The sequence below is a fragment of the Schistocerca gregaria genome, chromosome 3 (genome assembly GCF_023897955.1).
Source record: "Schistocerca gregaria isolate iqSchGreg1 chromosome 3, iqSchGreg1.2, whole genome shotgun sequence".
Classification (NCBI taxonomy): Eukaryota; Metazoa; Arthropoda; class Insecta; order Orthoptera; family Acrididae; genus Schistocerca; species Schistocerca gregaria.
Window position 1 is genome coordinate 111,891,782 of NC_064922.1, and position 19,433 is coordinate 111,911,214.

Genomic DNA, 19,433 nt, shown 5'->3' on the forward strand with positions numbered 1-19,433 from the left:
TGGCATTGTCTGTTCAGGCATAACAGTAATCAGACACCATGGTTCGTCTGACCACCACAATGGTTTACCCAGAGCTTTGAGCAGACACACATCGACGTATACGGCTAGGTATATCATATGTAGACTTACAAGTTAACCTCGGTCCGATCCACGATGCACATCCGTGTTTTGCACATCAGCAAGCATTGGCACAGGCCTAAAGACTTCAAGCCCTGCTGGACTGCAGACTGTTAGAACCTCGTTCCTTAAGTCAACGACTTCATCACTTCAATCTGTCATGATGGTGACTATACCAACGTTCACTTAACTACTAAAATACACGCAAAAACTAAGACTTTTCGGTGAACTGTGGGTTAATTATTATTACTTCGCTAACTGTACAGCGGTTGTTTGATAGTTAAAAATTTAATGCGTGTTGTATAGTTGTTCCTACTACAACGTAGGCAGCATTTTTGCAAGAATGACCTATCATTATTGGCTGCGATCTGATCGCTACAAATACTTCTAATTTTCTTTTTCTGCTTTGCCTCTGTGTATAAAATCCCTTTAATATAATCGCATTATTTATCAGTCATCTGAAAGGTCTGTTGTTAGACCAACTATTATCTGCACTCATTACATACATCGCCAATAGTTTACCTAACATAATCTTACATACTGAAAACATTATTTGGAACTTTAGCAATTTTGGAGTGGAATATTCATACTTTCTTGCTGTTTCCTCTGTTAACGACATCGTTTACCTTATTTAATTATTTTCAACTTGTATTTCTGCAAGACTAAATTCGTTTTGTAATGTCAAAGGATTGTGGACGTACATATTTTTATTGAATATGACTTCATCTTTGCCGACCAAAGAACACTGCAGTTTTCTGAATCATAATCTGAATGCCGGCCGTGGTGGTCTCGCGGTTCTAGGCGCACAGTCCGGAACCGTGCGACTGCTACGGTCGCAGGTTCGAATCCTGCCTCGGGCATGGATGTGTGTGATGTCCTTAGGTTACTTAGGTTTAAGTAGTTCTAAGTTCTAGGGGACTAATGACCACAGCAGTTGAGTCCCATAGTGCTCAGAGCCATTTGAACCATAATCTGAAATCAAGTTTATACGATGCATGCTCCTGAGATTAACTTGATAAGAGTTCATTTTTATAGTAATCTAAGATCAACTATTTGTTCCTTCATCCTTTGGTGGGCAAACTGAAAGAATGATCTGAAATTCAATAATGCTAAGGTAACGTTCCCACTGATGCGCACTGTGGGATGAAACTCATGATATGATGCAGAAGCAACTCACATTGGCTCAATGCATAGACATGTAGTTGAAATGACGTCACTGGTTCACACAGGGATAGCAGCCACATGATACGGACACCTATTCTATTGTATCACTCTGCACAACAGGGGGTGCTGGTTGCGCCGTGCAGTTGTATTGTATGGTACAAATTTCGAGTAATCAGCTATGCCTCCAAAAATACTGCTTTATGTAAACGAAGCAAAGCTACATCCATCTCTCAACTTTTAAAACCATGGTTCTCAAATTTGCGCGTGTTCTCTGCTATACAATAATTTTTTCCACTCTAAGAAAATTATACGGTTAAAAAAAAACTTCTTCCCATCTTATAGTCCCACATCACTGCCTGGAAAAGAAATGGCTTTCTTCTCGCCACTATTCATAGTTATTGTGATACACTGAAGCGCTAAAGAAACTTCTATAGGCATGCGTATTCAGATGGAAAGATATGTAAACAGTTACAATACGGCGGTGCGGTCGGCAACATCTATATAAGACAACAAGTGTCTAGCGCGGTTGTTAGATTAATTACTGCTGCTACCATGACAGGTTATCCAGATTTAATTGAGTTTGAACGTGGTGTTATAGTCACCGCACGAGCGATCGGACACACCATCTCCGAGGTGGCGATGAAGTGGTATTTTCACGTACGACCATTTCACGAGTGTACCGTGAATATCAGCAACAAATCTCAGACATCACTGCGGCCGGGAAAAGATCCTACAAGAAAGGGACCAACGACGAATGGAGGGAATAGTTCAACGTGACAGACTTGGAACCCTTCCACTAATTGCTGTAGATTTCAATGGTGGGCCATCAACAAGTGTCAGCGTGCGAACCATTCAACGAAACATCATCGATACGAGCTTTCGGAGCCGAAGACCCACTCGTGTACCCTTGATGACTGCATAAAACAAAGCAATACGCCTCGCCCGGGTCCGTGATCACCGACAATGGACTGTTGATGAATGGAAACATGTTACCTGGTCAGACGAGTCTCACTTCAAATTGTATCGAGCAGATGAACGTGTACAGGTATGGAGACAACCTCATGAAACCATGCATGTCAGCAGGGGACTGTTCAAACTGATGGAGTCTCTGCAATGATGGCGTTTGTAACTGGAGTGTTATGGTACCCATGATACGTCTAGACACGACTCCGACAGGTGACACGTACTTAAGCATCCTGTCTGATCACGTACATCCATTCATGTCCATTGTCCATTCCGACGGAATTGGGCAATTCCTGCAAGACAATGTGACACTTCTCACGTCGAGCATTGCTACAGAGTAGCTCCAGAAATACTCTTCTGAGTTTAAACACATGCAGCCCATCTCCACCGACACGAACATTATTGAGCATATCTGAGATGAGATCCCCACACCCTCGTTCTCTTACGGATTTATGGACAGCCCTGCAGGGCTCATGGTGTCAATTCCCTCTAGCCCTACTGTGGCACAAGTCAAGTCCACGCCACGTCGAGTTGTGGCATCGGCACTTCTGCGTTATCGCGGGGGGCGCTGCACGATATTAGGCAGGTGTACCAGTTTCTTTGGCTCTTCAGTGTACTTCACAAATAAAGAAACCACCAGAGATATTTGAAAAGTATGACGCGAATCGCTGGCCATTTTATTGTTGGTCAGTTTTGGGTCATAAATTGCTTCATATGAAATATTTATAGTACATCGAAGTTATTGTTAAAAGTGGAAGAAGAGCGATAGCCCTTTCCATTCTCGATAAAATACTTCAGATGTAATGGATGTTGTCTGCAACGAGTTTGGCAGCTCTGCGCGACACGTGCGCCTACTGTTGCCTGTTCTGCCGATTCAGGGCGAGCTGGAAATTCATTAAATTACTTTAATGAAAAGCTAGACTCATCGGCTGATGATCTTGACGTTTTTCAGCCATTCCTCCCTGATATCAGGAAACTTTGTGACAGGCGTATAGGAGATACGAAAGCTAAATTTCTGTTACTTCTACAGGAGTAGATAGCCGAGGCCGAAACAGGCACATCGGGGGTGTCCTTACTGCCATGCACTTCTTCAAACGTGTGCAGAGAGTTCATCAACCACTGCTACACCATCAATGATGACAACATTTCTTCTGTATACTCCTCGAGGTGAATATATATCCGCAAAGGCCTTTAAATAATGATAAGACGAATAACGTCCGCTTCATAAGAGCTCATAGTTGCAACTGAAACCGAAACACAAACGTGATTTACGCTGTGTTGTTGCTTGTAACATCGCGATCCCCACCGCGAATTGTACCGTATACGAGTGTATCGCCCCTGTGGGAACCGGAGTCCCGCACCGATATGCGCCGTGTCACGCGACCTTTATTGTAGCGTGTCGTAGCCTGCACCGTGTTTCCTCGGTCTGAACCACGGGTGAGACATACATCTCCTTTTGATTCTTCGCTCTTCCGGGTGGTCTGATGCGGTGCGATCCGCAACGAATGTCCCTTCTGCGCCAACCTGTTCGTCTCAAAGCAGCTCTTGCACCCTACGTCCTGAGTTATTTGCTAGATGTATTCCAGCCTCTGTCTTACCCTACATTTTTCTGCCCTCAACAGCTCCCCCTAGAACCATGCAGTTTACTCCTCTATGTCGTAACAGATGTCCTATCTTCCTGTCCCTTCTTCTTGTCAGTGTTCCCCATATGTTGCTTTTTACAACATTCTTCTATAGCATCACATGCGTCACCATAGAGTCTGTCCTATTCCGGTTTACCCACTGTTCGTAATTTACTACCTTACATACACACATAATGTATAACAAAAACAGCAAAAAGAGAAGAGTCGAAATCAGCAATGAATCAAAGGAACCGGATAACGAGTGTATCCATTTGGGGGAGTCATAGGCAACGAACTGGTTCACAGGAAAGAAATATACCGACGAGTACAAATAAAAGAATGTACCATTTCTGGTGTATTTACTTTATGGGTTCGCGGCTAATTTCTTTTAGGCCATTTTCATTATTTAATTTCAGAGGCTTTAAATTTATGTGTTGTATATGTTTTGGTTCATATGTGTGCTATCTCACTGAAATGTGAAGCTGTCAGAACCACAATACAGCCTACATGTAAAACGAAACGAACAGAAAATTTAAATTTAAAAACGGTTTCATTTTATTCCACATCGCACCTTTTGTATACTGCTGAAAACAACTTGAAACCAGCCTAAAAGCCGGAAAGTATTCCAATAAAATAGATGCATCAGAAGTGGAAAAACTCTAGCTTCTTTTAGTAATTTCTTCATTTTGTATCCGTGTAAGCTCCCCGCTACATTTTATTTGTGACTCAAATTTATCCCAACTCTACAGCACCTAAATTGAACCGAACTCTGTCACTAATCTTAACGCAGCTTGACATTGCATTAAATGCGCAACGGAAGTAAAACAATTATCTTCATCTTTTCAAAATTTCCACTTACCTCGCGTCTTGAGAACATTGTTGCAGATTTCTCGAAAGCACAACAGCAAACAGCAAGCAGGGCAGGCAGTGGCTAAGCTAGATATTCGTTTCTAATCACATACTCAAACTCTTACATGTAGTAATGCGTGATGATAAACGCGGGGAGGACTGACCTTCACAAGTAGCATTGCTATGCTTAACAAAGTGATAAATGACTTTAAGAAAAGAGTACAAATTTAACAGAGAATTTCTATAAAAATCAAACAACTTAATCAGTTGATATGTTAATCCATGCTTCAGGGACTCATTCCTAGCTGCCCAATGCTGCAGTCTTACCTCAAACTTCTCTTCAAGAACAATCACATTATTCAAAATTTATATTGCCTTGGCCTTTCATTATCTACATTACATTCATCCTTGCTGTCCTTTTTTCGTCTAACAGATACAGTCACAACTCCACACAACACTACTAAATACGTCCACCACCTACCACGCTTCACATAAGAAAGTACCAGACAGCGTAGAGGCAAAAAATGTGCCACGCCAAGAACAAAAGTCGTTTTATAGTAACATAACGTGCTCTTTCTCTGACGTGCACATCGAGTAATAACCTATAACGCTTTCGGTGAACCAAACGCAGTTTTCATAACGAAGATTCCGATGTTATAGAATCAATAAAAATGGAACGAAGGACTACGTAGAAACTGTGGCTAGTATAGCTACGCAACGAATGTACGGCTAATACTTCGGCAGGAAAATGTACAATACAATTACATTCAATGTACCAGAATTTATCTTTTACAGTTTTTGTTATTTTTTAGGCGCCCCTATTTCTTTCGCATTCGTACTTCGAAGCGGATGACGACTTCATTTGATTCGCATCGCTTTCATAATTTTGTCATCTCAGCTACTTTCAAATGTACATGAGCATTCAGTCAATCATAGTGACTTATCAGACAGTATATAACCGGCTAAGATAACACATCTGTTCTACGAAAACACAGGGTTGGATGAAGAAAAGTATCCCAGAACATATTTTATACACCCAGTGCAGATGATGTAAGTTAGGCCGTCCATCGTAAGGCACAAAGTATTTTAAGGGGCTTTTTTATATTCCCTACCTGGTATGAATCCTAAGATGTCAACACATTTTACATACGACGTAACACCACGTAATGGAGCACATTCTGCACCTACGGCAATACTGCGCATTTCACTTGACGGTGGTTGGCGAGACCAGTAACTGATTCCCCCCTCCCCTGCTCCACTCGTAAATGGCGCGTGGGAAGAATGGTTGTCGGCAAGCCTCTTTATTGGCTCTAATTTCTAGAATTTTTAGCTGTGATCATTTCGTGACATGCATGTAGGGAGACGTAATATGTTGTCCGACTCTTCCGGAAAGCGCTCTCTCGAAATTTCAATTGTAAATCTGTCCGTGATTCACTCCACCACTGGAGTTCCTTGAGCACCTCTGTAACGCTCACTAACAGAATGAAAAATCCCATGATGAAACGCACCTCTCTTCGTTGGATCTTATCTACCTCTTCTGTCAGTCCTACTTGGTAAGCATCCCAGGCCGATCAACAATACTCAAGATTCGGTCGAACAAGCCATTTCTTTACTGGACGAATTGAATTTCCTTAAGATTATTCCTATGAATCTCAGTTTGGAGTGTGCTTTTCCTCCTATTTGTTTTGCGCGGTCATTCCACTCAAGGTCGCTCCTCGATAATTCACGGTAGTTACTGTTTCCACAGTTTTTCTGATCAATACTGTAATTGTACGGAGTTTTCTTTTGTATTCGCAATGTGTTACATTTACACTGAAGCGTCAAAGAAAATGGTATAGGCATGCGTATTCAAATACAGAGATATGTAAACAGGCAGAAAACGGCGCTGCGGTCGGCAAAGCCTACGTAACACAACAAGTGACTGTCGCAGTTGTTAGATCAGTTACTGCTGCTACAACGGCAAGTTATCAAGATTTAAGTGAGTTTGATCGTGGTGTTACAGTCGGCGCACGAGCGAGGCGACACAGTGACTCCAAAGTGGCGATCAAGTGGGGATTTTCCCGTACGATTATTTCACCAGTGTTGTGTGAATATCAGGAATCCGGTAAAACATCAAATCTCCGACCTTGCTGAGGTCGGAAAAAGATCAAGAATTGGACCAACGACGACTGAAGAGAATCGTTCAACGTGACAGAAGTGCAACCCTTTTGCAAATTGCAGTAGGTTTCAATGCTGGGCCATCAAGTGTCAGCGTGGAAACCATTCAACGAAACATTATCGATATGGGCTTTCGGAGCCGAAGGCCCACTCGTGTATCCTTGCTGACTGCACGACACGAAACTGTACGCCTCGCCAGGGTCGTCAATACCTACATTCGGCAGCGCGTAATATCCGCGCGACCTGGGACGCCTTGGCACGGTTCACGCGGCTCTCCCCGAAGGAGGTTCGAGTCCTTTCTCGGGAATGGGTGTGCGTATTGTCCTTAGCGTAAGTTAGTTCAAGTTAAATTAAGTAGTGTGTAAGCCTAGGGACCGATGACCTCAATAGTTTGGTCCCATAGGAAATAGCACAAATTTCCAAAGTTACCGACATTGGACTGTTTACGACTGGAAACATGTTGCCTGGTCGGACGAACCCGCTTCCCGCGGATGGACGTGTAAGGGTATGGAGACAACCTCATGAAACCATTGACCCTGCATGTCAGCAGTGACTGTTCAAGCTGGTGGAGGCTCTACAATGGTGTGGGGAGTGTGCAGTTAGAGTGCTACGGATCCCCTGATACGTCTAGATACGACTCCGACAGGTGACACGTACGTAAGCATCCTGTCCGGTCACCTGCTACCGTTCATGTTCTTTGTGCATTCCGACGGACATGGGCAATTCCAGAATGCGACACCCCTTCAGAGAATAATTGCTACAAAGTGGCTACAGGAACACTCTCCTGAGTTTAAACACTTCCGTTGGTCACAGAAGTGCCCGGACATGAACATTATTGAACTATCTAGGATGCCTTGTAACGTGCTGTTCAGAACGGATCTCCTCTCTTTCGTAGTCTTATGGATTTATGGACAGCCCTGCAGTACTCATGGTGTCAGTTTTCTCCAGCACCGCTTCAGACAATAGTCGTGATGCGACACTTCTGCATCCTCGTGGAGACTCTACACGATATTAAGCAGGTGCATCAGTTTCTTTGTCTCTTCGTTGTATTTACTTCCAGGGTCAACTGCCTGCACCATTCATGAACCTTCTGTAGCGTGTTCTGCAAATCTATACTGTCTTCTGGAGTTCCTACAGTGTGACAGACAACCACATCATCCGTCAACGACCTTAAAGAGCTTCCGACGCATTCTACTAGATCGTTTTAATGCATTGTAAACAGTAGCGGTCCTATCACACTTCCCTGGTGTACCCGAAATTACGTTTACATCTGTAGATTTTGTTCCGTTAAGACCGATGAATTGAGTGCCATTTACGAGGAAGCCCTGAACCCAGTGGCAAATCTGCACCAATACTCTTATCCTCCAGTGCACAGGGACACGCAAAGAAACTCTGCAGGACCGATGTTTGTGTAGTATGAAAATGTCGGAGGTCTCAAAATAGGTTAGTTGTGCGTAATGATGGTAAATTCAAATAAAATACTAGACTAGAAGGGAAAGTGGTGCCATTTAACTATAAGGAAATTTGTTTGTACGTGAATATACATCAAACCATAGGAGTGTACTCCATTATGTGCCATTTTGCATTAGGAGGAAGAAGGAAAGGAGAGTAGAAGTTAACGTCCTGTCGACAACGGGATCATCAGAAATGGAGTGGTAGATGGGATTACTAAAAGGTCGGGAAGGAAATTAGCTGTACTATTTTCGAGGCCACCTTACCGGCATTTGCCTCGAGCGATTTACGGATATCACGAGAAACCTGAATAAGAATGGCTGGAGGGGTTTTTTGAACGTCATTCTCCAAAATGCGAGTCCTGTGTTCCAACCACTGCGCCAGCTCGCTTGGTTTTTGCAGTATGGAGAGGACGCAGTACTCTTGGGACTCAGATATTTGTGTATAGCAGGCTTCAATGTTTGAGCCCGTTACTGAAAATATGTATACTGTTTTAAAGCAAGAATATACCAGGTGTACATCTGAAAATGTAAATTAATTCCAACAATTAGTATTCTAAGCCTAACAACACATAGCTCACTGACGAGGCTTTGGGACAAAAGAAAACTGCAAGATCGAAGTAAAGATGTAACGAATACAGTTATAAATTATTGCTTAAAATATTCTATTCATGAAAAGTACACGTCAACTCTTTTATACTTACAGCATCTGTTTGATAATGTTGTAAATTCTATGATATTTTCTATCCTACTATAGATTAAATTTAGTCCTTGTATTATAACAACGTTATACGATTGATTAGCTTGTCATATATTTTTCTTATGACGATTTAAGGCACCGAACGGCAGGTAGTGTGGAGATGACCTATATAGACAGTGCATCAATCTTGCATTTTGTTTACCAATAACTGCACAAGCGCTGGTGGCGCGTGTAGTTCACTTAAGAAAGTAATTAATCTGACGCAGGTAATTTGCGCGCCACGCCCAATCTGCATCCTGTATTTAGCTAGTTAACTATCTCACGCTGCAGCTCCAGCTAGCACATTACGCTCTGGATTCGCCTTTCTTACTGTCCGAGCTGTGCTTATTACACTCCTTTCTCCTTCCCCTCTTCCCTAGCAAAGAAGAAGAATCTCCCAAGAAGCACTCCTGGACTTCAGGTCGTATGCGTGGCTGCGTTCGAACGCTCCATCGTCTAGGCGAGCGGCTGTGGGTGATTCTCCTTGGTTTTCAGGGGACCTACTATAATAATCGAAGACACAGTGACATGTGTCGATTACTCGAACATTATTCCGCACCACCTTTCATAGTGACTGTCTTTACACGACAGTGATGGCATCTTCCAGCAGGAAAACTGTGTTATAAGAAAAGACGGCGATGGTAACTTCCACCAATGTAACTACACTCCTGGAAATGGAAAAAAGAACTCATCGACACCGGTGTGTCAGACCCACCCAACTTGCTCCGGACACTGCGAGAGGGCTGTACAAGCAATGATCACACGCACGGTACAGCGGACACACCAATAACCGCGGTGTTGGCCGTCGAATGGCGCTAGCTGCGCAGCATTTGTGCACCGCCGCCGTCAGTGTCAGCCAGTTTTCCGTGGCATACGGAGATCCATCGCAGTCTTTAACACTGGTAGCATGCCGCAACAGCGTGGACGTGAACCGTATGTGCAGTTGACGGACTTTGAGCGAGGGCGTATAGTGGGCATGCGGGAGGCCGGGTTTACGTACCGCCGAATTGCTCAACACGTGGGGCGTGAGGTCTCCACAGTACATCGATGTTGTCGCCAGTGGTTGGCGGAAGGTGCACGTGCCCGTCGACCTGGGACCGGACCGCAGCGACGCATGGATGCACGCCAAGACCGTAGGATCCTACGCAGTGCCGTAGGGGACCGCACCGCCACTTCCCAGCAAATTAGGGACACTGTTGCTCCTGGGGTATCGGCGAGGACCGTTCTCAACCGTCTCCATGAAGCTGGGCTACGGTCCCGCACACCGTTACGCCGTCTTCCGCTCACACCCCAACATCGTGCAGCCCGCCTCCAGTGGTGTCACGACAGGCGTGAATGGAGGGACGAATGGAGACGTGTCGTCTTCAGCGATGAGAGTCGCTTCTGCCTTGGTGCCAATGATGGTCGTGTGCGTGTTTGGCGCCGTGCAGGTGAGCGCCACAATCAGGACTGCATACGACCGAGGCACACAGGGCCTACACCCGGCATCATGGTGTTGGGAGCGATCTCCTACACTGGCCGTACACCTCTGGTGATCGTCGAGGGGACACTGAATAGTGCACGGTACATCCAAACCGTCATCGAACCCATCGTTCTACCATTCCTAGACCGGCAAGGGAACTTGCTGTTCCAACAGGACAATGCACGTCCGCATGTATCCCGTGCCACCCAACGTGCTCTAGAAGGTGTAAGTCAACTACCCTGGCCAGCAAGATCTCCGGATCTGTCCCCCATTGAGCATGTTTGGGACTGGATGAAGCGTCGTCTCACGCGGTCTGCACGTCCAGCACGAACGCTGGTCCAACTGAGGCGCCAGGTGGAAATGGCATGGCAAGCCGTTCCACAGGACTACATCCAGCATCTCTACGATCGTCTCCATGGGAGAATAGCAGCCTGCATTGCTGCAAAAGGTGGATATACACTGTACTAGTGCCGACATTGTGCAAGCTCTGTTGCCTGTGTCTATGTGCCTGTGGTTCTGTCAGTGTGATCATGTGATGTATCTGACCCCAGGAATGTGTCAATAAAGTTTCCCCTTCCTGGGACAATGAATTCACGGTGTTCTTATATCAATTTCCAGGAGTGTATGTAACAAGACCGGAATCGTGGATTGAGAGCATGTTAGTGAATTCATGTTATGTCTTGGCCTTCAAACTCCCCTGATTTTTCCCCGAGAAACCCATTTGAGTCTGGTGTACAAATCACTGGCCCATAATTTATGTGCTAGGTTTTGGTGCCACATACACACTGACGACAGCAAGATTCTAAGGGCTTCGAGTGCTAACGACTGAATGCAACGCTGAATTGCTCCTTTATTGGTTTTTGAAGATGCAACAACTCGCTATTAAGCAGGTGGTCATGACGTTTATGCTTATCAGTGTATACAGAATACTGAAATATGGTTTGCAACGTGAAATCAGAATTAGGCCACTAAGTGCGTCAAACCCTGACGAGTGGGTGTTACAACGAGAGAGCTGTGACGTTTTTGCGTAAAATCTTACCAACCGTTTGCACCGGTCAGGGATCACTTGTAAGCTGGAAACTGTGGTCCAGAGAGCAGCAAAGTTCACTTACACAAGCCCGGAAGGAAGATCACGAGGCACACTACACACACTATAAGCATGTTTGGTTCAAGTTTCATGTAGCGCAACCTGCTCGGGTGTCGTATTGAAACAGCACCACTCCACACAGAATGCAACGTTAAACTCAGAAAGAGGGTAAAACGTTAGTGTTGTATACTGCAGACGTTTGGTGTAAGGTTTCTCAGAACGAAATGCAGTCTAGAGGCATGATGTGAAATGACAGGTGTTTTGTTACAACTTATTTGTGTTACATTTTTTACCAAATCCCTCCTCTTTGTTTGGCAGGTAATGTTTCATTGTATGGAACATGCTGCTTTACGAAAGTTTTTAACTACGCTTTTAAACAAATTTGTTTTAATAATTTTCTTGATTTCCATTCTTTATTCATTGTACGATTTTGCATCTTAGTAGATAACGCTGTCCTGAGATTTATGCCTATTTTTCATCCTAAGGTACGTCACGACAGAGGTATTTGTGGAACAACTATCAAGCTTTTTAAATGTGCTTGGTTAATTGCTGTATATTTTCATATGTAATTTCTACTGCTTTTACGTTGTTGCTTGTGTATCTTCTGTGGAAAATAGCTTGAACTGCATAGTATATGCACTCTAAAAAATAAAAACAAATAAGAAAGGTGTACCACGAGTGACACCACATAATGTCACGATAATCTGTTTATGTGATGTACAAATTTTTACAGTTTCAGAAAAACTGGGCATTTTATTCAAGAATAAGATCTCTCTGCATTTGAATACGTTTGGAACATTATGGCAAGGTTTCTCCTACCAATTCAGGATTTTGGGTATCTAACGCGCCAATTGAACAAAATTTGGTACGATATCCCTCAGGAGGACACCCAAGAACTGTAGCAATCAAACCCAAGGTGGACCAGAGGTGGACCAACTCGTTATTGACATGCGCTGTTTGTGAAGCTCTCACTCTTTCTGAAACTCTTACCATTTGTTTGTCTGTACACGTACGTCTCAGCTACCGATTTCCATCCATTCGCCTAGTTTCTTCGTGGTGTGTCGTTTCTTCGTCTTAGAGTGTACCTTCAAGTTCTCGGTTCAGGGTAACAAACATTTACATATATGTGCACTTTTTTCATGCGTATGTCTGCTGTTTTATTTGCCATTTGATTTTTCTGTACTACGTTTACTTATGAGGCTAAGTGTTTACAGACCTGTTCGCTTCTTCATACTTTATGGACAAGTTCATATTCTGTGGTATTAATTTATAAGGGGTGGGAAACTTCAGACATTTTTTTGCAGTTAAGAAGGTCAGTGGGCTATACTGGAGTTGTCACCTATGTTGTTATTCTTGCTGGTACAAAGTATTTTTGTGAGTGTTTTTAGGCTACTTAAAGATGAATTTTATACTTAAAGAACGTACTTCTATGTGGAAGGGTTACATTTTTGCATATACATTTTGCTCCTTTACACATATTGAGGCAAAACTCATTTATTGTTCTATACTTTTGAATCATAGCATAGCACATCTCCTGTGAAAAGTGATCTTTTTTTTCTAAGCAACTTTTGAGTGTGTGTTGCGATACATCAAACTTGTAGCCATGCGTATTGTAGTGAGAAGGATGTACTGAAACACTGCACTGCATTTTTCTTGTGTATAAATTTAAGTTAGAAATGATTCTATATCACAGTGGAAGCGAATTTCACAGTGCATTATGTGTTTAAATGTTATTCGAGATTACGTAGTCATGCTAAGGTATTTCAGTGCTTAATGAAGTTAAACAGTACTGGTGAATAACTGTTAAGAGCGAAAGAAACATTTTGGAACAAAGAGTCACTTAAGAAGTTTTTAGAATATACTGAAATTTGATATGTCGATTGGTGTATGAAGGCTTCACTGATTTTTGTGAGAAACTTCCTTTCTTTGTGGTATTTTGTATGTTTGAAGCATTCTTGTTTAGTGAAATAGCATCATTCTACTTTCTACCATGTCAATGAAAAATGAATTTACTGTTTGAAAGTGTACTGGAGTGTTCTAAAGTGGGACTATACATGCAGGGTTTCTTTGGTCTGCCTGGGGTATGAAACAGTGGTGTGAATTAAACGTATCTGATTTTCTGCGATCTAGAATTCAGAATCTTGTAATTAATTGATTATAATTATGTTTTTGTAATGGAATATACATGTAAAACTACTGTTTACTTTTTGTCAGTAAATAACTGTAATTTTTTTAATGGGACTAGTTACAGGACCTCATTTAGATTATCACATCAAGTAATTTCAGTGTAGCAGAAGGCTTAGTGTGGAGCTAGCTTAACCATTCCGTGATTTTACTCAGCTGAGGTGATAAATGGTAGTTTACCCCCTTCCAAATGGTGAATTTGAGTGTGACGTGGGGTATAGTTTATTTATTTTTATTTATTTATTTATTTATTTAACCTGGCAAGATTAGGGCCATCAGGCCCTCTCTTACATCTAACCAGGCATTCTACTTATTTTACAGTCATATGTTTCAGTAGGCATGTTAAACTACATCTAATACAAAAAGTGAGATAAACAATTAGAAAGGTACACCTCGAAAAATACATTATTGAAGAGAAAGATTTAAGATAGGAGTGCTGGCAGCAGGGAGTATGAGGGAGACTCATGGTGAAGCGAGGAGAAGAATAGAGAGACATGATGAAACATAATTAAGGAAAATATAAAGGAAAAGGAGACTGCGTGTCTAATAGAGATAGATGAAGAGGAAGGCATCTCAGGAGCAAGATAGGAGACACTACCTTTGCTATTTGACAGATGAGAGGATTTGCCTTGCACATTAATTTTGTGGAGAATTTTATGCGGATGATAGTAGGAAATGCTTCAACTTCTTCTTAAAAGCAACAGGAGATTGAATTTTCCTCAAGGTAAGGGGCAGTTTGTTCCAGAGGCGGACAGCGGCAACTGAGAAGGAGTTCGCAAAAGTTTTTGTTTTGTGAGTGGGCACAGTTAGGATACCAGATAAGAGTGACCTCGTGTTTCGATTATGATGGCATGACAGGATTTTAATCTCTGAAGCTAGGTACTGGGGTGCTTGCGCGATGAGGAGTCGGTGAAGTAGACATAGAGTGTGGTAGTCACGCAGTTTGTCCGGCCGCAGCCACCCTAGCTCGGAGTATGAAGCACTAACATGATCATATCGGCGAATGTTGCAGGTGTAACGCACACAGGCATTCATGGTTAGCTCTAGCCGTCTTTTGTTTTCACTACTCATGCCTTGTTGAATCACATCACAATAGTGGAGGTTCGGTAGAACGAGTGCTTGCACGAGCTGGCGTTTCAAGTCCTGTGGGAATATGTTCCGAAACTTTTTGAGAGCATAGAGACAAGCAGACGTTTTTCGGCACACTGCGACTGTATTCTCCGCCCAGTTGAGATGCTCGTCCAAAGTTACACCCAAGTTCTTCACTGTTTTCTGATATGGTATTGGAGTACCTTCGAGCAGAATAGGAGGTAGCCGTTCGCGGAAATCTGAACTTATTGATTTCTGATGGGCTATTAAGATTACTTGCGTCTTTTTTGCATTTAATTTAAGCCCCAGGTTTTTCGCCCATGTCACTACTGAAGACAGATCATCATTCATCAGAGCGATTGCAGTGTTTACGTCTTCAGGTCTGACGCTGAGGTAGAGCTGGAGGTCGTCGGCATAGAAATGATGTTTACAGGAGGACAAAACCGACGAAATATCGTTGACATATAAAGAAAACAAAAGTGGTCCTAAGACTGATCCTTGTGGCACTCCCGAAGAAACATGTTTCCAGGAAGATTTTTCATTTGCGCAGACAACACATTGCTGTCTGTCTTTTAAGTAGCTTTCAAACCATCTCATTGCACTATCAGAGAAATTAAGCTGTTGCATTTTTCTGAGTAATATGTCAAAGTTAACAGTGTCAAAAGCTTTGCTGAAGTCCAGTAGCGTCAATATTGTTGCCTTTCGATTGTCGATGGCATATTTCAGGTCATCAGTTACTTTAATTAGAGCAGTGTTTGTGCTGTGATGTTTACGGAAACCGGATTGAAATTTGTCATATAGACTGAATTCATGCAAGTGTTCAGTGATTTGGTCATGAACAATATATTCCAGTGCTTTGGAAACAGCAGGCAGTATGCTAATTGGTCGGTAATCACTAGGCAGTTGCGGGTTTTCGACCTTAGGGATGGGTCGAATTATGCTTCTTTTCCATGCAGTGGGGTATATTCCGTTCACGAGGGAAAAATTAAATATGTCAGTTAAGACAGGTACTAAGATATCGGCAACATTCTTAATCATGGTTATACCGATACTGTCATTGCCTATTGCATCAGAAGAGATTCTCATTATTGCTTTTCTTGCCGTATTTGTTGTTACATGTTTTAGATGGAAGGTATCGTTGTTAGTTATCCTGTTTGGGGATTCTTGTGGACGGAAATCATCAGCCGTGCTGGTATTCAGAGGTGCAGAGAAGAATTCATTTAATTCGTTAGCTGACACATGAAAAGTAGTTTCCGATTTTGCCTTTCCGACCCCCAAGCTACGGAGATTCTTCCATAGAGTCGTGGGTGTCAGATCGCTGCATACGAGGGAGCGAGCGTGCCTGATTTTGGCATTGCGAATGCATTGTTTCACTCTGTTCCGTAGCTTTCTATATTCTTCAAAACGTTCGGGTTTCGGATCTGCCTTGAAACGCCTGTGGGCAGCATCCCTATTAGTCATCATTTGACGTAATTCAGCTGTCAGCCATGGAGCAGGAGATTTCCTTACACGGACTGTGCGCACAGGTGCATGTTTGTCATAGAGGGCAGTGAGTTTATCACTAAGTTCATTAATTTTGCCGTCGATTGTAGGTTCTCTGATTATTTGATGCCATGAGATTTCTGAGCAATCGGCTGTTAGAGCGTCAAGGTCAATACGTTTCATGTTCCTACAAGTTATGTAACGCGATTTGATCCTTGGGGGCTGCACAGAGTAGGCCAGGAATATTACATCATGTGCTGAGAGGCCAGGGGCCGATGATTGACCAACATCTCTTACTTTGTCAGTCTGTTTCGTTGCGATCACGTCTATAAGAGTATGACTGTGCGCCGTATGGTGTGTAGGTTGTAATGGAAGAATGTTCATGCTATTGCAACTAAACAATCTTCTTAGGTTTATTGCGGAGGGAGTGTCTCTTAGCAGGTCTATGTTCAAGTCACCCATTACGATGACATGTTCGTATTGACACTGAAGTGAATGTAATTCCGACTGGAAGGAACTCATTGAGCTTATTTTTGGCGGCTTGTACACCACGCCAGTCAAGAATTTCCGACTTTGTATATTTATTTCAATGAACATGAATTCAGCCTCTTTTTCTTCAGCAGGATTTGACGTACATAAGACTTTCGCTTTGAGATCTGTTCGTATATATGCGCCGACCCCGCCACCTCGCTTTTTTGATCTGTCTGCCCTAAGAAATGTGTACCCTGGGAGATGAATAGATGCAGAGGATATGTGTGGTTTCAACCACGTTTCGGATAAGAGGATTACGTGGTAGTTTAGTTGGTGGAAGAGGAGGCTAAGTTCTTCGTAATGCGCAGGTAAAGACTGAATGTTGCAGTGAGCTGCTAAAAGCTCGGACGCGTTCCGCTGAGCAGCCTGGAGTAGGGTGGCAGACTGGTTTGTCCCTTTGTTAGGCACTACCTGCCGCGAGGGGCACTGACCGGTGTTTCCGCCAAGTGACATATTCCAGGGGTGTCCGAGATTTTGCGCGCCCTGTTTGTGACTCCGCGAGAGCCGAAAGAAAAGCGACTGCAAGAGATTTCCTGAGGTTGCGGGAGTATAGAAAATGGATTAGTGGTATTCGGTGCAGGGAGAATATGACCAAAATGGTGACAGCTGTGTGTCACTGAGTATCCTATGTCGTAAGAGGAAAAGTGTAATTAGAGTATTTGAAACAGCTTAGGGTGGAAATAAGGGAAAGAGGAGTGATTTAAGAGGCCGATGCTGCCAGCAGAGAGAAGAAAGCTTAATATTTAATAGAGTATCGTAGGAAGCTAGAATTAAATTGAAATTTGCTAAAGTGATACTGATAGTAATTTTTGTTATGAACAATTTAAACCGAAGAGATGGTTGACTAATGAACTAAAGGAGAGACAAATAAATGCAATAGAACTATTACAGAATGGAAGAGAATAAACTGAGAAAATGAGAAAAGTATTAGCAGTAACTAAAACTAAGCAATGGCTACAGCTAAAGACACAAAAATAGTAAAAAGTTAATACAGTTACAAAAACAATTAGTTGAAGGTACAAATAATTGAAAAGTTAATAAGTTACAAAAACAATTAGTTGAAGGTACAAATAATTAAAAAGTTAATACAATTACAAGACTATATCTGAGTATAGGACTGTTAAAATTTGAAAATGGTGTTAAGTTTGACTTTTGGCTCGAGTAGGTTCACTTAATACTATTTAGTTCTGTCATGTTTGTGACTGTCTTCTTTCCAGCTGCAGTCTTAATGATTACTCTGCCATCCTGAGTCCACACATTCTGAAGATCGAAATGGGATATGGCACTGTTTAAAATCTTTAGCCGCTCGTGTGTCAGATCTTCCCTTATTGTAATCCCTGTCCTTGCTAACTTCTTCTTCTGGGTAAAGATCTCAGCCCTTTTTCGGTACGACACAAATTTAATAATTATTGGACGAGGTTTGGTAGCACCTGGTAGTTTTCGTCCCACCCGGTGGCTCCTGTCAATGTCTGCCTTGGTCACTTCAACTCCTAATTTTTCACGCGCAACCTGTATAAGCAGGTTGTCCGTGTCTTCTTCTTTATTTTCTGCTACTCCAAACAGTCGTAGACTATTTCGCCTTTGGTACTGTTCTAGCTCGTCTGTGGCGGCAGATAGTTTCACTTCCAACTCTCGTGCCTTTTTCTCGTATTCAGACACAGACTTTTTTAGTGCTGTAATTTCGGCAGTATTGGCCTCAACAGTTTCACGCATTTTGGCCAATACTGCTGCCGTTACAGTATCTGATATGGTGCCTGCTATCAGATCGAGATTGTTTTTATCGCGAAGCGCAGCGTTTACCTCAGAGCGAACCAACTCCGCTATACCGGGAGCCGCGGCCGCACCTTCCGCCAGGAGCAGGCCCGCCGCACCTGCTGCTTCCCCGCTGCTGGACGCGCTGCTGTTGATTCTTCTGTTTACCATTTTCTCGCAGATATTGGCGGAGCACAGAAAAAAATAGCACTACTGCACAGAACACTGCGAGAACACCTTCGAATTCGACTAAATTTCGCGAGCCGAACTTAACACGTGTTACACTGCAGCCATATACATTGTAGGTTGTGCGTAGAATAATTTTAATATCTCTTAAATTCATTATGTGTTAAAACATTGCTCTGTGGGGGGTTTTGTACTTTTCACAATTTTGTTCGCTTAGAAAAATCAGTCTTTATCTTTGAAAAATTCTGTGATATGTGCATATTGGAAGTGGTGTTAAACACTGATTGATGGTATGTTAATTCTACCATGCTTCTAGTATTGGTTCTAGTTAGTGTTATGTCGTTGTGGACTGCTAATTTGATTTCTATATGTATATGAAGAGAACTTGGATTTATTATTATTATTATTATTATTATCAGAGGCTGATATGACTTCTTGGTTTCTGAGGATACTGTTGGTTTTTTACGAGAAACATTGAGTATTATTGTCTTATGTTGTTTATCTTATGATAATGTATAGAAATATAGTTGGTACAGTGGAAATTAATTTTTCATTTTCTTATAGGCCTAAGTTGTTGAACTGTGTTTATTGTATCTGT